Raw genomic sequence first — 18,085 nt, 5'->3', positions numbered from 1 at the left:
CCATACCATGTAAAAAGTACTTGTAATCATAGTAACATGTATTTCACCCCCGCAGTTTAGGAAACTAAAAACAGTTAAGAGAAAAGGGGGACATGAACTCACCGAAGTGCGTCTCAAAAAAGTATCTCCCAGAAAATCTGCTGTGCGACGACCTACACGTACTAACTTCTATTAGACGGACGGTCGTGCCTTAGTTTAAGGTTTAATGTCTTTAGGAAATAGTTAGGCAACTATTTCGTGTTTACACTTCGTAATTATTTGGTAAATACATTCCTTCCCAAGAATGGGGGTTTTAATATATGTGCGTTCGTATAACTTCGAAATATATTATTAAGTCTCACTTAATAAAATATATTTTATTTCATTTATCCAAAATACTTTACTTCCAAAATATAAATATTTTTCCCAAAAATATTATATTTTATTCCATATAACTTTCCAAAATAATACTTTTATCAAAATACGCGTTCAATAGTATTTTTCGAAATTATGTAAGTTACGTTGTAAAGTTCGGGTGGTATTAATAATACCGTTGTAACTTAAATATTTATTGCGAAGGCGTTCGTATTATTCTGGAGTCGTTAATAGTCAGTAATATTATTTTTACCCTAAAAATAATATTTGTATAGTTCACAAAATAATCATAAAAATCTCACAAGTGTTGTTATGAAAAATATATATATTAGCAAGTTTTATTTTGTGAAAATCCCACCTCCGACACTTGAAAGTTCCGTAATAAAAATCGTGGCGAAAGTTATTTGGGAAAACAAGTAAAAAAATATATTCATAACACTTGTGATAAAAATATTTACAAGTGTTAGATTTTTGGATAAATTTCGCCAGAGTTTCCTCTGTAACTGGAGGTGGCCACGCCTTCAAGCGTATCATTTTCCTTTTTTAAAAATTCAATTCAACAATGTTCCCAACTTCAATAAACAACGTTTCATCATCAAAGTAGTCAAAATAGACATAAATCGCAAAATACATGAACTTGTGGGTTATGTAAAAGTGTGTAGTAACTTTCCATTATTTTTACTAGACCTTTCTATTTTCATGAATAAAATCGGTTTCTTGTGATCTTTATTTTTAAAGAAAGTGGAAGTTTACAACTTCTTGGTCAAAAATTATAAAAATAATTCTTTGTTAAAACCTTTCGTTACACAAGTGTCTACACACTTGTGTGTTCACAAAATCACCTTTAGTTTATTAAAGATCCGGCTTTAAAATATGGTTTCGTCTTACAGTTGGTTCTTTGAAAATACCACTTGTAGATCCTTAGATCTACTAATTTAGAACTCCATTTCATAAGAAAATTGTTTTTACACAAGTTCATGTTTATGTTTGAAAAGGTTCGTCATCTAGTAACTTTACTACTTAACATAGGGCTAGTTCATGTTCCATGAACATGATCTAGCATGGTTTAATGACGTTCCATTCCAACACTAGCAATCAAAAACAATAAATAATCATAATAAAACTAGTTTCAAAAGTTTTACACTAACATTCATTCATTAACCACCATGTTTATTATTTTGGTAGACTTTTAAACTTTGATCTTACATGTTCATAATTTTTATCCGATAAATTTCTTATTAACCGCTTTAAACAAGATCAAGAAGGTGTTTAGAGTCACTTACTACTAGCTCTAGGCTAGGGAAGAAACTAGTCGAAAAACGGGTGGTTAAAAGCGTCGTAGAGAGGTCCTTGGCAATCCGCAAGCACCGGGCTTCCTCGTATGAGACCCTTCACACTTGTATATAAGTAGAATGCCTTGAATGAAATTGAAAAAATGGATCGATGTGGTTGTGTGGTTTCGGCCGTGAGTTCAAGAGAAGGGAGGGAGGAGTTGATTTTTGTTATGATGTTTGTAAAATGTGTGGTGGACTTATACTAGTTCTTATAGACAATTCCCCTTTCTAATTATCCAAAGGACCTAATGTCCTCAAGATATTAAACAAGGTGATTAAAATAATCCAACAAATGCAAAAGTGTGTCACCATTATGGTGACCGATCGGTGGGGGGGGGGTTTGGTTGGGTTTTAACTAATTAGTTAAGTAGTTTAGTTAGTTAGTTTAGGAGGGTTAAGACTAGTTACTAGTGTGTTGTAATCTATTACTGGTGTTAGGGTGTTCGGGGACCCTAACTGGCTCAGAAAAAGAAAAACAATGTTAATGACAATATTTTTATGTCCCGGATTAAGTCCGGTTGTTCGGCTGGATACTAATCCGTTAAAGTGCTTAACAAAGCTTTAAAGTGTCGTTAATATTATTTTTAGTGACGCAAAGAATTCCCGACACTTTGGAAAGTGTCTAGTATTATTTTCCCATGTTTTTGCACTTTACTAGTTAGCTAAAATGCTGAATTTTTATATTAAAGTGCAGAATTTTTTTGTGTTTAAGTCATGTTTTAGGCACATCCAGTCACTATAACTATCACCTAGTGACGCAGTTCTATAACCCTGATTTCCCTACACTCTCTACAGGTGTAGTAAACTATCTTTGGCTCATACAGGCCTTAGAGGCAGTGTCTGCCTGATGCTGGCTATATCAGCATGTTTAATGGGTTATCCGTTCATTGTGTTACTGTGCTTTTGTGCATCAAGTTTGTCACTAAAGTACTGTATGTAAATAGTAGAGTGACAGTTAATTAAAGTATGATGCAAGTATGTGTATGTATCAGTATTCAAGTAGCAGTTTATTCACAATTTTAATCAAGCACAGTAATTAAGCAGTAATTAAATATTAATTAAGTCGTACGGATACCTGATTCGGTGAGGGTTGTCACATCATCCAAGCTTGAGTCTATAACATCCATGTAGTTGACCGGGTCGTTGTCTTCTACTCTTTTCCCAACCCCGAACTCCATCTCTTTCTCTCCTACCCTCAATGTTAACTTCCCACCACTCATATCTACCATTGTGTGAGCGGTGGCTAGGAATGGTCTTCCTAGAATAGGTGGTACTTCGGTGTCTTCCTCCATATCGAGTATGACAAAGTCGGCCGGGAAGAAGAAGTCTCTGACTTTTACCAAGAGATTTTCAGCGACACCTTGTGGGTATTTGATAGACCTATCGGCGAGTTGTATGCTCATCTTTGTGGGACTTGTTTTACCTAGTCCGAGTCGGTCAAACATTGATGCGGGCATGAGATTGATGCTAGCCTCAAGATCGGCTAGTGCATTGCGTATAGGTGATCCCCCAATGGAACAAGGGATGGTGAAACTTCCGGGGTCGATTTTCTTTTGTGGGAGTTTGTTGAGTAGTACGACGGAGCATTCTTCACTTAAATTGACTAATTGCAATGTTTCAATTTTCCTTTTGTGAGTGAGAAAGTCTCTCATAAATTTTGAATATTTAGGCATTTGAGTGAGAACTTCCACAAATGGAAGATTGATGTGTAATTATTTAAGTAAGTTTACGAATTTTGTGAATTGCTCATCGGTCTTTTGGCGAAGTAACCGACCGGAGTAGGGCACCGGGGCGTTCTTGGTAGGTTTGTGATTTAGTGGAGGAGTTGTTTCTTTTTGGGGTGTTGGTGAGGTCGTGGTTTGAATGGGCGGACTTTTGTTGGATGGAGGTGGCGGAGCCTCCTCGGGACTTACGGTACGGTTTCTCAATGTTATGAGATGCACTTGCGCCTTTGGGTTGGTCTCGGTATTGTTGGGTAACTCGCCTTGTGGTCTCTCGGATAAATTTTGAGCTAGTTGATTTAGTTGTTTCTCAATGGTTTGAATACTAGCTTGTTGATTTCTAAAGCTTGATTCCATTTGTTGGAATCGATACAAGTTTTTCTTTTCGGTGTCGGAGATGAGGCGTGAGATAGTATCTTCAAGCCTCTCTCGTCCCCCTTGTTGTTGAGAGAAATTTTGTGACTCATTTCTTGGTTGTTGAAAGTTTATACGTTGGTTTTGGTTTTGTTGATTACTACTATTGTCGGGTTCTCTCCAACCAAGGTTAGGATGGTTACGCCATCCTTGGTTGTAGGTACCCGTTGGGGGACCCGACGGCCTAGGTCTATTATCGATGTAGTTTACCATTTCCGTTTGATTATCCATTTCTTTCATACAACTCCAAATTTCATGTGGCCCGCCACACCCTTCGTGTGCCATTGAAAATTGTTTTGAGCAATTTCCTCAATTTGATTATAAATTTTATTTGGGCGACGATTACCTAGGAGTCCCCCGGAGCTAGAGTCGAGTGTTTGTCTTGTGTGTGGGAACAATCCATTATAGAAAGTGGATACTTGTTGCCATACTGCAAGACCATGATGAGGGCACTTCTTTAATAGCTCCTTGAAACTTTTCCAAGTTTCATATAAGGATTCCCCGTCCTCTTGTGAGTATGTATTAATTTTAGTCATTAATTTAGCCGTTTTAGAAGGAGGGAAATACTTATATAGAAATTTTTATGCTAGTTCATCCCAAGTGTTTACCGAACCACTTGGGAGGGTGTTATGCTAAGCCTTAGCTCGGTCTTTTAGTGAAAACGGGAACATTCGGAGGTAGATGGCGTCGTTTGATGCCCCGTTGATCCGGAAAGTATCACATATTTCCAAAAAGTTGGTAATATGTAAATGGGGATCTTCATCCGCAAGCCCATGGAAAGTTGCGGAGTTTTGGAGCATTTGAATCAAATGCGTCTGAAGTTCGAAGTTGTTGGCATCGACATTTGGTGCATTGATAGCGGCGCCGAGATTACCTACCGTGTGCCATAGGTAATCCATTAGGGTACGCTGATCCGCCATTGGAAGTGGGTCCCCCGAAACTTTCTCTTGGATTTTAGCTTTAAGTCTTTTTCTTAGAAAATGTTCGGGTTCGTCTAGAGGTTCTTTTATATCTTTATTGGAACTGGAGCTCATGCACTGCGTAGGAAGTTCAGGTGTTGCGCCTGGGTTCCAAGTCCTGCGATAAAAACAAAAAAGATTGTTGGTCAGAAGTCTCACCACGGTCCCTTGGTCACTGACCACGGCCCGTGGTCGGATTTTACAATGATTGTTTTCTGGATCCCAGTTACTGGAGGGTTCAACACGGCCCCGTGCTGCACCAACATGGCCCCATGGTCACCCTTCTATAACTCAGAAAACAATACTACCAGTAAGATTGTTGGGCATGGCCCGTGTTCGACCAAGAACGGCCCCATGCTGAAGTTTGCAGAAGCTTGAAAAATCTAGAAAAATCCTAAAAAAAAAGAAAAACAGGAAAAACGATTTGGCCATTGATTTCTAACTTTCATAAAATCCTTGTGTCCCCGGCAACGGCGCCAAAAACTTGGTGTGTGTAAGGTGTGTTATGTTTTTATTGATATTTTAAGCCCATTTTACACATTACTCAAGTTTTAAATTTATAAAACACGATATTCTACTAACACTAAACACACACATGGGAAAATGCACCCATCGTAAGCGTAGTATAGCGTTGGTAAGATACTGAGGTCGTCCAAGGACACAAGAGCGTTTAGTACTGGTTTCTCCTCAACGTCTAATCAAATCAAAATTTTTAGAAAAAGGTTTTAAACATGAAAAATAAAGTTATTAAGGCGAAAAGTGGTAGACAAGATGAATCACTTGGACCCGACTCGCGTTTAACGTATCTTTTGATGATTTCTGCAGTTTTGCACTTTTTAAGAGATTATCTTAGTTATAGTAGTAGGCCCCTCTTTTGAAGGTGACGTTACCCTAAACCCAGTGGTTTGAGTCAGCAAGGATACAATCCCAAAGGGTCGGAATATTGGAAGTTAATTAATTAAGTTATTAATGCGAAAAGTGGTAGGCCCCTCTTTTGAAGGTGACATTACCCTCGGCTAAGTGGTTTGAGTCAGAAGGGATACAATCCCAAATAGCCGGTTTAATGTATTAATAGTAGTTTACATATGAGGGGATCAAGCCATTTGCACCCCTGCCATCCAATACCAGTGGGTATTGAAGGAGGTCCTAGTAAGCTTGACCCAGGTCCTTGCAGGATCTATACAGTGAACAAGGCAAGAACCTTACTAAACCATCCCCTTAACCCCTGACCAGGTAGCCAACATATCTCTATATAGACCGTAGAGATATGAATGGTGAAAATCTTTTACTTTATATAGACAGTAAAGTAATGCCAAGACACCACGGACAAATGATAAAGAAGTTTCACCTTCAACATAAGAAACTAGTTATTAAAGTCATTAATACAAAACCAAATAAAAAGTGCGAAAAGATTAAAAATCAAAAGTAATACATTAAATGCTTGTCTTCACCAAGTGATTTAAGAGACTTAGCCAAACATGGCCTTTGATTTACAAGAACTCTTACGATCAGTCTTGGATCCCGAGACTACTACACACACTCTAAGGTGGATGATGGATGATGGTGGTGGTTGTGGGTGTTGTAGTGGTGGTGGAGTGGTGGCAAAGTGGGAGAGAGGTGGTTTGCCAAGGGATGCCTTTGAAGTAAACCAAGCACCCCAATTTATAGCCTGAACAGAAGCCCGGCCACGGCCCCATGTCCGCTGGACATGCCCCCGTGGCCATCCTCTTTCTCTTTCTTCATTAATTGCAATTGTCTGGATTAAGCTCCACACGGCCCCGTGTTCGCTGGGCACGGCCCCGTGTGCAAAAGCGTATCTGTACTATCAAGATTTGCAAGATTCTGCGAATCTTAGCATTGACCACGCCCCGTGTTGAGCTGGGTACGCCCCCGTGGTGGGAAATAGAAGCTTCCATAGCTTTGTCCATTTCTGCATTCACCTGACCACGCCCCCATGTCCGCTGGGCACGGTCCGTGGTCAGCCTTCTGTTTCTTGTTTTTGCTTGGGGAGATGTTGTCGATGGGTCGGGCATGCCACGTTTATTCCTTTTCTTTGTATTTATGTTAGTTTTTGCTGCATATTTGTTCCTTTTGTTCATTTAAGCTCGTTTGGTCCTGAAAATACAAAACGAAGACAAAAGCACACTTTTTCCAACATTAGAACTAAAAAAGGGTTAGTTTTATGCCTCATTTGATATAATTTATATGTTGCATTTTACACACATCAGTTACTTCATATGTCTTATGGGTCGTTAGCCTGGAAGCGTATCCTGCTAACGATGCCTCTTCCTTCGCCCCCGTTACATCTACACCTACACCTACACCTACTCCCACCCTTACTCCGCCACACACCCCAGTCCACACCACCGACAATGAGGCCTAGCAGCCAATGTTCCTGTGGAACCAACTAGCTGGATACGACCTATACGGATTGATTCAATCAGATACCACTTTCACCCCATAGATGAGGCCGAGCCATCACGACAGCCACTAGTACCCCACCATTGGGCGAGCTCATACTATCAGCCGTCCCAACCCTTTCCACCTTTACCACCACATGTCATGCCTTCGTCTGACCGGTACCATCCCTCTCACCACTCTGGATACATACGAGATGAACTTCTCCTTTCCCTCCAGCTCCAGGTTGAGATCCTTTATAAAAGGGTCTACGACATTGAGAAGGAGGCAGATGCTAGACGACCACCCCACCAGATTACCCACCATAAGCTACACCACCACCACCACCACCACCATCTTCACCACCACCACCACCACCAGCATCACCACCACCACCACTACCTGCCCACCTGCCAGCTGATGACCTAGCTGCTTGGGTTCTACTACTTGAGCAGCAGGTGAGCTTCTTACTCTGTCGAGTTTATGAGCTCGAGGAGGAGGCAGCCCACCTTTGTAGTTTAGCCTTCCCTACACCACCACCTACCCCTCCGCGTCATAGGCTTTCTTTTGCAGATACTTTTGCACGGTGATCTATGTCGTTTTTGGATATGAAGACTAGATGCCGAGTTTTGAAGAAAACTTGAAGACCAAGATCGCCAAATGTGAAGGGAGATATTTTTGCCATTTTATGTATTAAACTTGTATGATTGGGTGATGTGGCCCAAGTACATTGTTGTTTCCTTTACAAACAATCATGTAACAAGTTGTCTTGATATATAAAAACTTGGTGATTATCTTTATGACGCATTATTATTTATCTGTTTATGCATGCCAATTTGCTTGTATTAATTGATTTATATGTTTGGTGGATTGTTTGGTTGTGTGTATATATATATATATATATATATATATATATATATATATATATATATATATATATATATATATACTAGTCGTTTACCCGCGCGATGCGGCGGGAAACATATAACTTAGGTTGGTGAGTTTAGGCCTATACGAGGATGTAGTTTCCGTTGTGGCGTTCGACGACGACGGTGGCAGTGTAGCAGAACGTGAGGGTCGGTTGCGGCCTTCTTCAGCGGCGGAGAAACAGCGGTGTGCGGCGATTGGTGGTTTTGTGATGGCGTTTGGTGGTTATTATGTGACGGCCGGTTACCGGCTTCAGAAAAAAACAAAGAAAATTGTGTGAGGCCTTCAGCAGTGGCGAAGCTTGACGTTTTTTATGGGGGGTGGGGGGTGGGGGGTGAAAATGTATATACCCAAAAATTTCTAATACAAATACCCTATCATCTAATTGATAAAAAAAACAACAAAAAATTAATTTAAGTGCCCAAACACCCAAAACCCTTTTGATACTCGCAACAGCTTGATGATGCATTTGATTAGATAAGATTGCGCCACTCATTTCTTTACAGAGAACTATCTTGTTCAAAAAAAAACAAATGGAATAAACATTAATCATTAAAGTGTACACCAGCACCATTTGGCTACACCTAATCAAAATACATAGACTTATTAAGATATTAGAATTATGTATCGGGTATATCCGAGTATAATTGGTTCCAGTTCCAGGTATTAATCGGGTATAATCGGTTCTGATTCTAGTTCCAGGTATTGACATAAATATGTATACTCTATCTACTCTACGGCCTATGGGTAGGATCGGTTCCAGTTATTAAAAAACTGGTTCCGGGTTTTTTTACCGGGTCCGGTTCCAGGTACAATATTTTTGTACACCTTTATCTTGGAGATCAATTCAAACATACTAATTAACACACGTTTTAAATAATAAAGAAACATTACTACAATAATATAAATGAAAAGTAACTACAATTAAAATTATAACTATTATACATTAACCAAATGTTCAACATGAAGCTTACGTTGATTTTCCACATACTTTTTAATTAATTTTTACACAAACATTTGATTCCCAATCCACATCACAAACAACCAACTAATGACGATGCTGTTCGCATTCCACTGGCACCGATGGAAGCCGACTGGTGTCACTGCAGTAGTCACGGGACACTCGCACCCCTTGTGTGGCCCAGTTATCCGCGTTCCAAATCGAGCTGTAAACACCCATTGCTTGGTAAGTGTAGCGTAAGATAACACTCGAGTAATATTGTGCTTCAAGATTTGTACACAAAGTGTGTTTGTGTTTGTGTGTGTGTTTTGGATAAGAAACTTACACAACTTGACGCTGGTTCCATAGAATAGAGTAAGTACGGAAGTTCTTTGTTGCGTCAAACCACAGGTTCAACCTCTGTTCCCTATTACCCTGCATATACCAAACAAACTTGCGATTAGTTTATGCACAGCTATTCATAATCATTTTATCATGAATAAGGATACCTGAACAAATGTCTCGCTCGACCAATAGTTTCCCTTGACGCATTGTGCAAGGTTCGCTCGGTCCAACAACTCAAGCAAATGTTTTCTATGTTTTTTAGGGGGAAAATGGGTGGATCTCTCCACAGGGCATACAAGACACAGGTCATTGGCGGAAGCCCGCCAAATTTAACATATAAAGTTTTTTTATATGTTAAATATGGCGAGCTGCCGCCAATAACCTATGTTTTGTATGCCCTGGGAGAGAAGCACCCATGTTCCCCCTAAAATGCAAAGAAAACATTTGCTTGAGTTGTTAGACCGAGCGAACCTTGCACAACTTGATAAAAAAAGCAACGTTATTAATTTGCTTGAGTTGCTGGACCGAGCGAACCTTGCTGGACCGGCCCTGCACATTACCTTTCTATCAAACAACAAAAAAAATAATAAAACAATAAAAAAAATCGAATGAAAATATAAAGAAACCAAATTCACCTCGGGGAATGAGGTGATAGCATTTGTCAAAGCGGGAGCATCAAGAGGAATAATATTAAGAACACAAGCTCAGCTTTTGCATCACAGCCTCAAACACTTTCAGTTCAGATAGATTACACAGGCTCAGTTTTTGCATCACAGCCTCAAAACACTTTTAGTTCAGACAGATTAAGAACACAAGCTCAGCTTATGCATCATAGACTCAACACTTTTAGTTCAGACAGATTAAGAACACAAGCTCAGCTTTTGCATCACAGCCTCAAACACTTTCAGTTCAGACAGATTAAGAACACAAAATCCGAAGTACACAACAAGAGTAATTTGCCACTAAACTTAAACAACCTTTAAAGCATGATGTACACATGTTTTAAGCACAAGAAACAAATATGTAACCTCACAGGCTCAGCTTATGCATCATAGCCTCAAACACTTTCAGTTCAGACATATTAAGAACACAAGCTCAGCTTATGTTTATAGAGACTGCAGCAAGCAAGCTGTCTTTCAGACAACAGTAAAATGTTGCTTTTATAGCTGTAGACGTAAAAGCAATACGAGAAACAACGCAAGATCCAGATGCAAAGAGTCGATATATTCTGAAATCGAAGTAAAATAGTTGTTAGGTTCATGTTTTGAAAGTAGGATTTAGTTCAAAAGATATAAACTTACAAGTCTTTAAAGCCCATTGTACAAACCTGTTAAGCACAAGTGTTGAAAACTTGTTTTCAACACCTGATGATAGCCACGCGGATCTTACCGGATCAACTTGACCCGGTTTTTGTTTGATGGATCGAATATATTCTTATTATTACAGATCTAAACCACAATTTCATCCGCCGCTCCACAATTATTTCACTCTCTAAACCCTAGATCTGTGAATCTGTGATAATACTTTTAGATCTGTGATAATACTTTTAGATCTGGAAGAATACTTTTAGATCTGTGAATCTGTGATAATACTTTTACAACTGGAAGACTCAGACATGTAATTGAGAGATGAACACAACTACGGGTAAAGCCATGGCTGCAACACACGGTTGCAAAGTGAGAACTATGCAACCTGGATATTGCCCCGCCAAGATGCTACTCGGATCTTCTATGTACCCTCAAAATACAATCATCATCACAGTCTATTGTGTTATGTAACCCCGCTTTAAAGCATGATGTACAAGAGTAATTTTCCACTAAACTTAAACAACCTTTAAAGCATGATGTACAAGTGTTTTAAGCACAAGAAACACATATGTAACCTCACAGGCTCAGCTTATGCATCATAGCCTTAACAGTTTCAGTTCAGACATATTAAGAACACAAGCTCAGCTTATGCATCATAGAGTCGACACTTTCAGTTCAGACAGATTAAGAACACAAGCTCAGCTTTTGCATCACAGCCTCAAACACTTTCAGTGGCATTGGAATTGATGGTTCATAAAATGCATCAAGCATGCTCTCTTTCACAAAACAGTAAAATGTTGCTTTACAGCTGTAGATGTAAAAGCAGTAGTCAGTTGAGTGTAGTTGAGGGTTTGTGTACTTATAGACACTGAACCAAGCAAGAGACAACAGTAAAATCTTGGATACTGATATGACTTGGTTGTTGAAAAGGTTGAGATGACTTGTAAAGAAGTGGTAAGTAGTAAAAAAACAAAAAGGACAAAAGTCAAAGAAAAGCTACTGACATGACTTGCTTTTTGAATTGTCTTTGGATTATAAGTTGAAGTTGGATTCTAACTAAACACACTTCACATCCAATACAAATATAACACACATAAGAAACCAAAACAGACCATCATGCTTCATGGTTAAAATAGAATAACAAAGTTAGTTTCTTTAAATACAAAAAAGACCATTATAAAGCACACAAACTATATAGCTTTTAACCTAGATTCTTATTTCAAAATTCGAAACAACAGTAAAACAAAGCCAGTTGAATTTTTATAATATTTCAAATCTGCATAATCAAAACATAAAAACACATATAACTAATTATATCTCCACACACAAAATCTTTAATTTTTCCCCTAAATCCCCTAAAGAATCAAGCTTAAAAATACAAATATAACACACATAAGAAACCAAAACAGACCATCATGCTTCATGGTTAAAATAGAATAACAAAGTTAGTTTCTTTAAATACAAAAAAGACCATTATAAAGCACACAAACTATATAGACTACCAAAGTAATTGGATCAAACCAATCCTAAAAAAACAAAGTAACTGCAAAACTACTTTTAATTAGAGAGATTCAAAATTAAATCATATTAAGCGATGACTATTTGGTATGTGCATGCACTCACCATAACTCCCATCATCATTTCGGCGCCAATACCGCACATAACAAAGGTCACGTGATACAAGTCTTTAAGGTCCATGACCTCCCTGCTTTCCTTATTCAATTGAGCCGCACCAAGTTCGACGGTTGAAGCGTGTTAAGCAAACTTCAACCTACAAACCGTAGAGCTGCACAATAAGAGTATCACAATTAGTATAATTCATTGAAAATTAAAAACTGAAAACAAATTATGTGTTTGAACTTTAAACAAAGAGATGGGGTCTCACTTGACTGTCAATGTAGCACCGTATATCCTTCCATAGTCCTGTTGTTTTAAACTTCTCCTGAAATGATGTCGAAATTCCCATTTAATACAAAATTCAATGATTTTTAAAACCTTTAAACGTCAAAAAAAAAATCAATTACCCCTAAACCATGTGGGGAATCAGATCGAGATGGCTAGTAGTCGAATCAGCAATTGGATCAAACCAATCCTAAAAAAACAAAGTAACAGTAAAACTACTTTTAATTAGAGAGATTCAAATTTAAATCATATTAAGCGATGTCTATTTGGTATGTGCATGCACTCACCATAACTCCCATGTTGAGGCTGTCCGCCAGCTGATTCCTGTATGCTTCCTTCGCCGGTGAGCTTACAATCGGATTCTCCTTACAAACAAAACCATAATTCAGTAACCGATTAGATCAAACAAAAAGCCCTAATTATGAAACAGAAATTACGTTTTCTCTATAAATCTCACAGAACATTAAAATAATCACAAAACCAACACAGATCTAAAAGTATTATCACACATCTAAAAGTATTATCACAGATCTAAAAGAATTATCACAGATTCACAGATCTAAAAGTATTATCACAGATCTAAAAGTATTAAAACAGATCTAAAAGTATTATCACAGATCTGACAAAGCCCTAATGCAAGAAATTAAAATTGGTCCATTCACAGATCTGACAAAGCCCTAATTATCAAACAAAAAGCCCTAATGTTGATCCATTCACAGAACATTAAAATAATCACAAAACCAACACAGATCTAAAAGTATTATAACAGATCTAAAAGTATTATCACAGATTCACAGATCTAAAAGTATTATCACAGATCTAAAAGTATTAAAACAGATCTAAAAGTATTATTACAGATCTGACAAAGATTAAAAAAAAACGTACAAAATAGGGTTAAAAACATGACCTGTTCCATGGATGAAAGGGGAGAAGACGGTGATGGCAAAGACAGGTTCCATGGATGAGCGGTGGAGGTGCGGTGGAGGTGCGGTGGAGGTGCTTCAGTTATGCGGTGGAGGTGCTTCAGTTATGCGGTGGAGGATCTAGGGTTTAGAGAGTGAAAGAATTGTGGAGCGGCGGATGAAATTGTGGTTTAGAACTGTGATAATACGAATATATTGGATCCATCAAACAAAAACCGGGTCAAGTTGATCCGCTAAGATCCGCGTGGTATCATCAGGTGTTGAAAACAAGTTTTCAACACTTGTGCTTAAGAGGTTTGTACAATGGGCTTTAAAGAGTTGTAAAGTGGCAAAAGACCATTCTATCCTTCCTATATGCTTTATAAAGTAGTATAGATATATATATATATATATATATATATATATATATATTTCTTTTATTATTTATTTAATATAAAGAATGGTGGTTATTTGATAAACACCTAATTATTATTATGTTATATTTTGGAAGATCATGCCTCCCAGAAGAATGATTCGCACTAGTGGAATGAACCAACCCCCACCCCTACCAATGCCGAGGACTGCTGAAGAGCTAAACTCTCTACTTGAAGAAAGGATTTCTGAAGCTATCGCCCAATACGAGGCGAATCGTGCTGAGCACAGTGGCGGCACGGGAGGTTCTGGCGGACACGGACATGGATGTTCATGTGGAGGAAACCTTGTTCAAGGTAATGTTAAGTTGATTGATACAACTTAAGGAACTCATTTTATGATCTATTCGTGAGTTTCATTATTTGCTCATTCATGAATCGGTTGTGTGAATTTCAGGATGCACTTACAAGCAGTTCTTAGTCTGCAAGCCACTAAACTACGATAGCACTAGAGGTGCAGTGGCATTCGTGCGTTGGACTGAGAAAACTGATTCAACCATTCGAATGAGCAAGTGTACTGCGGATCAACAAGTTACCTTTGTTACTGTGACAACCCTCACCAAACCAGGTATTCGTACAAATTAATTAATACTTAATTAGTGCTTAATTACTGTGCTTAATTACAATTACGAATAAACTGCTTTCTGTTTTCTGATACATACATGTTCATGCATCATACTGTATTACTGTCACTCCATTTATTACACACAAAACTATAAAACTGCGTCACTAGGTGGTAGTTATAGTGACCGGATGTGCCTAAAACATGCTTTAATTACAAAATTCTGCACTTTATACAAAAATTCAGCATTTAACATAACTAGTAAAGTGCAAAAACTTGGTAAAATAATACTAGACACTTACCAAAGTGTCGGGAATTTATTGTGTCACTAAACACTATAAAGGACACTTTAAAGCTTTACTTGACACTTTAACGGATCAATATCCAACCGAACAACCGGACTTTACCCGGAACACAAAAATATTACCAAAGACATTGTTTTTACCTTTCTGAGCTAGTTAGGGTACCTGAACACCCAACACCCTTTATATTATAACACACACTAAAATACACTAACTTTATCATTCTAATCCTAACTAGAACTTAACTAACCATTACAAACCAACCCTTACCCCCCACCCTCTCTTGCGACGGTTCCCATGGGTGGGACACACCCATGTTTTCTTGATTATTTTATTAATCTTGCTAAGTATCTAGTGAGCACAATATATGATGGATAAAGCATGAAATGGATTATAAATATGCACTTAGGATAACTAGTCTCTCACTTCAAACACAACATCAACAATTTGCTCTCCTTCTCTCCCTTGAAAGCTTCGGACGAACATAGCCCTATCACCACCACCATTTTTGTTTCTTGTTCAACCATTTCTTCATACATACAAGGTGCAAGGTGCCATACAAACAAGCCCAGTGCACTCGGAAGCTCAAGAACCTCTCTAGATTTCTTTTATCCACCTCGTTTACGTCTTGTTTCTTCCCTAGCCTTGAGCGAGTAGTAAGTGCCTCTAAACATCATCTTGATCTTCTTTAAGGTGGTTAATAAGTGATTTAATGGTTAAAAATTAGAAACACTAAAGAACATAACATAAAGTCTTGAAAATAAGATGAACAAGTTGGATAAAGAGAAGCTAGTTGTGTAAATCATGCAAATCTTGTTTAGTTGTGATTATTTCATGTTGTTTTTTGCAAAAAGTGGGATGGATCATCATCTAACCACACTAGATCATGTTCAAGACATGAACTAGTAGTATGTTAGTGTTAGAATTATGAAAGATGATGAAACCTTCCATCCATGAAACATGAACTTGAATAACTATAATTTTTCTTGTAAAATAAGGTTCTAAACTAGTAGATCTAAAGATCTACAAGTGGTTTTTCGGAAGAACCAAGCGGAAAATGTTAGTTTTGTTAAAACCCGAGTATTTTATAAACAAGAAGCATTTATAGTAACTAAACAAGTGTGTAAACACTTGTGTAACAATGAAATTTCGTAGAGAAATATTTTTGTAAACCGTTACTAGAAGTTGTAAAACTTCAAGTTCTTTAAAAATAAAGTTTTTAAGAAACTAATTTTATTTTTAAAGATAACGAAACCTACTAAAAATGTTAGAAACTTACTACATATTTTTACACAATTTTCAAGTTCATGAGTTTGTGATTTAGGCTTGTTTTGTCAAGTTCGATGTTTAAATATTGTATATTGGTGATTGTTAAATTGCTTGATTGAATTTTGAAAAGAAAATGATACGCTTTTAAGCGTGGCCACCTCCAGTTACAGAGGAAACTCTGGAGAAATCTTTCTAGAAATATAACGCTTAGAAATATTTTTGATCATAAATATGTTTTTGACTTGGTTTTCAAAACAAACTTCGCATTGATTTTTGTTACAAAATTACCAAGTATTCGGAGGTGGATTTTCGTAATAAAACTTGTTAAATATATATTTAGAATATATATTTTATAATAAAACGCTTGTGTGATTATGTGATTATTTTGTGAACTAGATATATATTATTTTTAGGGTAAAAATAATATTACTTGAAATATCATGAAGCTACGACCTCCAAAATAATATCAACGCTCTCACAAAATGAATATGTAAGTTATATAAGTATCGTAATAAACGCGAACTTTAAAATTATAACTTATGTATTTTTCGGAAAAAATACTCTTATTAGAATATTTTTGGTAAAATATTATTTTGGGAAAACGTATGGAATAAAATATAATATTTTTGGAAAAAATATATATATTTTGGAAATTAAAACATTTTAGACAAAGTAATTAAAATATATTTTCAAGTGAGACTTAAAAATATATTTTCGGAATTATAAAACACACATGTATTAATACCCCATCCTTGGGAAGGAATATACTTGTAAAATAATTAAGAAGTGTAAATACGAGATAGTTGACTAACTATTTCCCAAAAACGTTAAACCTTAAGCCAAGGCACGGTCGTCCGTCTAATAAAAGTTAATACGTGTAGGTCGCCACGCAGCAGGTTATTTTGGGACGGACTATTTCGAGACGCACTTTTGTGAGTTCATGTCCCCCTTTTCTCTTAACTGTTTTCAGTTTTTACACTTTGGGGGTGGAATACATGTTACAGTAATTACGGATGCTTTTATACATGGTATGGTTAGCTTAAGGAGGGTTACTACTTAGATCATGTGAGTGGGTAGGCGGGAACTTGAGGCCATTAATCCTCATAGTAGGACCGAGGGTCAGTAGCGGTAGATCTATCTGGGTGTAGCGAGCCCAACTCCAGGCCCACTGTACGGACCTTGGGGTGACTTTGAGCCCAACGCAAAAATCTCTAGGTTTTAGTCTTCCTACAGCACTTCACACATATCATTGGCTTTGTAACCCAATGGTGATCTCTTTTTCCTTATTTGCTACATACTAGGGATTTTCATACATACAAACATATTACAAAGGTTTATACATACTCACTTTTACATGAACTCGCTCAACTTTTTGTTGATTTTTCAAATTACATGTATTTCAGTGTCACACCCCGACCACGTAGAACATACAAAACGTGGCGGAAACGTCGGGGAGTGTTGTAACAGAATCAATTGTTTCAAATCCATGGCGAATGAAGTTTCGTTTTATTAATCAAACATGAAAGTTTACATTGTTTTAAACAAGAACCAAAGAGTACATAACATAATTTAACTAGTTCTTGTCTCGTTTTAAGTCACTAAGGCACAAGTCCACCTAAGTATGTCCTGATAAGTCGTTTGCATCATCTCCTGAAAACACATGTGAAAATAGGTACGTCAGCATAAAAATGCCTGTGAGATACATTGGTTTTGTGAAAACGGAATTCATGACTTATGTTTTGAGAAAATGTTTAGTCATGAACCTTGTAATTTGCTTTGTCTTGTAAATCATTTGAAAAACGATAAGATCAGATGATATGTATAAATAAGAGAACACTGTAGGGTTAAACGGATAATCATGTAAAATGTGTTTGTATAAGATAAGTCGTTTGTAAAACAATGTCTCGTGAAAAGTGTGTTATTTGTATAAAATGTCATATGTCTCAAATTGAAATGATTCAAATAACGCTACGATATGTAATACCATACAAACACTTATATATAGGAAGTACCAGCGGC

The 18,085-nt window shown here is 37.3% G+C and overlaps 1 long non-coding RNA gene and 1 other non-coding gene across 2 annotated transcripts; one reads left to right on the top strand and one right to left on the bottom strand.

Moving 5' to 3' along the window:
* The first annotated feature begins 4,258 nt into the window (after positions 1 to 4,258).
* On the top strand, positions 4,259 to 4,365 carry LOC118492630. Its single transcript, XR_004894635.1, has one exon. It is a non-coding gene; the product is annotated as a small nucleolar RNA R71 (small nucleolar RNA).
* Positions 4,366 to 12,374: 8,009 nt separating this feature from the next.
* Positions 12,375 to 12,917, bottom strand: LOC110938742. The gene is made up of 4 exons (XR_002591644.2): positions 12,888 to 12,917; positions 12,723 to 12,790; positions 12,584 to 12,640; positions 12,375 to 12,484 (listed from the first exon to the last, which is right to left on the bottom strand). It is a non-coding gene; the product is annotated as an uncharacterized LOC110938742 (long non-coding RNA).
* Between the last annotated feature and the right edge of the window lie 5,168 nt (positions 12,918 to 18,085).

Source organism: Helianthus annuus, chromosome 5 (genome assembly GCF_002127325.2).
Source record: "Helianthus annuus cultivar XRQ/B chromosome 5, HanXRQr2.0-SUNRISE, whole genome shotgun sequence".
In the NCBI taxonomy this organism is placed as follows: Eukaryota; Viridiplantae; Streptophyta; class Magnoliopsida; order Asterales; family Asteraceae; genus Helianthus; species Helianthus annuus.
This window is presented reverse-complemented; position numbering and strand designations above follow the sequence as displayed.